Source organism: Oreochromis aureus, linkage group 3 (assembly GCF_013358895.1).
Source record: "Oreochromis aureus strain Israel breed Guangdong linkage group 3, ZZ_aureus, whole genome shotgun sequence".
In the NCBI taxonomy this organism is placed as follows: domain Eukaryota; kingdom Metazoa; phylum Chordata; class Actinopteri; order Cichliformes; family Cichlidae; genus Oreochromis; species Oreochromis aureus.
In genome coordinates, this window is record NC_052944.1 from 26,256,662 (window position 1) to 26,258,849 (window position 2,188).

Below are 2,188 nucleotides of genomic sequence, written 5' to 3' on the forward strand. Positions count from 1 at the left end.
TATCAGTAAGGCCTCTGGAGAAATTTCATTTACTGTAATTGTGGTTGTGCAGCTTAAAAAGAATACAGTGCCAAGACTGTTGTTAGTTCAGTATTATTAGCAGTTTAGTCACAGCTTTAAATTTCAAGAATGGTACTATCAACCTTGCCATGCATGTTGATGGTTTGTATGTAATTTTAAAGAATTTATGAGTTGTATTATGTGAGTGTTTTGTGTTAAACCGTGTTTTGTTTTAAAACACCTTGTTAAAAGAAAAAAAATAAATTTGTGCAACCACATTTTATTGAGGTTTTTGGTCATCACAATCACCAGGTGTATTGTCTCGGAACAAGATGACTCAAACTGATAACATTAACATTATTACAGTCAGTAAATACATCAAACATGGATCACTGATCAAATAGAATAGAAGTGTCAGATAAACAATATTGAAGAACACCAGAGAATAAAAGCAACAAACAAGTACAAAGCTAGAAAAAAATAAATAAATCACAATGCACATAAATTAATGCAATGAAAAAAAAACTGAATTGAATTGAATTATGTTAGTCCTTATAACTATTGTATACTTGTAGAAAGGTACCCTGACAAGCAAAAAGACATGAAGCAAATGAACATTTGTTAAAAGGTCAATGCAAAAATGGAGCCTCCAATCACAAAATAGGTGGGTGAAATATGAAATATGGCAACATGAAGTAAATTCAGCTTAGTCTCAAGTGTGTTAGTTGGTGTTTTAGGTGGAACTTTTTTTTTGTTTGTTTGATTTCTGGGAAAGAAAAAAAATCTTAGAATTACTTAATCATTGACACTCATTTATTTAACTTAGTGCAAAGCTCAGATTAGCATACTAACCTGACCAGGAATTAAGCTATTCCAAAACCATGTGTATTACCTAATGCAAAGTCCATATTCCCCTGAAAGTCTTTGTAAGAGGTATGAAGTGGTAACTTTAAACAATTGATGCACGTGTTTGCAATGGGTAGTTTAGACATGGTTTGTGCATCAGGCTCTTGGTAAAGAAATTCAATAGACGGTTGTGAAGAGAAGCCAATTGGTGGAACAGTGTTGGCTCCAGTGGCGAAGGCAAGAATTGTCCCCAGCTTCTGCGTTCCGTCTTGATCTAAAGAAAAAGCAATACTGTCAAAAATGGCATTAAAGACAAAAAACACAGCAAGCATTTCTACTTTTAACTGATTCAATGAAATGATGCACTGCATTATAAATTGAACACACAATGCCTAAAACGCTACATTTACCTTCTGCATCTGTTAGGTAGTCTCTCTAGAAAAAAATGACAACTGCTTCAGCATGCCTTTTATTGCTCCCAGCTGGAGAAAGGCAGATGGTAAAGAGGCTGTCAAGAAGGTCAGCTGTAAGCACTGAAGGTGACCAGCACAGAAGGGTGCGAAAACTCTCTGGGTGAGCTTGGATTTTGTCCAGCACCTCAAGGGTCCGTAGTCCATCCTGAAATCTAAATGATAATCAGAATTACCTTTAAAATCACAAATCACATCAAAAATGAATGGATCCAAGAAATATAATCTACAACATATGAATTATATATACAATAATTTTTAACTTCAGGTTATTCACATCATCAAAAGTGTATATCCCAAATCTGCATTTTTCATGTGATGCTGGCACCTTTGGAGGCATGGTGTACCTACACATAAAGAAATGTCCCACAAAATTCCCAGAATAGAAGGCAATCAGCATGGGTTTGAGTTACTTATTGTACAATAATAAATACATACATACATACCTTTCAAATGGACCACGGACTTTGTGTATTACTTGAAACATGAGAATGTCTTCCAGCCTCCGCAGCGGCCTCAGGCAGCCAGCATTGGCTAAGTCAGTGGTTCCCAAACTTTTTTTGCTGGGTCCCCCTTTGTTTTACAAAAAAATGTTCGCCCCCACCCCCACCCCCACCCCACCCGCGCGTGCACGCACAGACACATCCTCCAACCACACACACCCATATTGCTCCATTGCGGTTTATTTCACACCTCCAACATTTAGTAAACAATTAAGCAAATACAGGTAATCTGCAATAAATTACAGGTAGTAAGAAAATAAACTAACTCTTTTACGCTACGTCTACACCTACACGGGTATTTTTGAAAACGCAGCTGTTTCGTCAACACGTAAACGGCGTTTCGAATCACCGAAAACTGCGATTTTTTAA

General features: G+C 36.7%; 1 long non-coding RNA gene across 1 annotated transcript; it reads right to left on the reverse strand.

The window, feature by feature from the left end:
* Nucleotides 1-775: 775 nt before the first annotated feature.
* On the reverse strand, nt 776-1,878 carry LOC120439080. The gene is made up of 3 exons (XR_005612367.1): nt 1,763-1,878; nt 1,257-1,471; nt 776-1,120 (listed from the first exon to the last, which is right to left on the reverse strand). It is a non-coding gene; the product is annotated as an uncharacterized LOC120439080 (long non-coding RNA).
* Between the last annotated feature and the right edge of the window lie 310 nt (nt 1,879-2,188).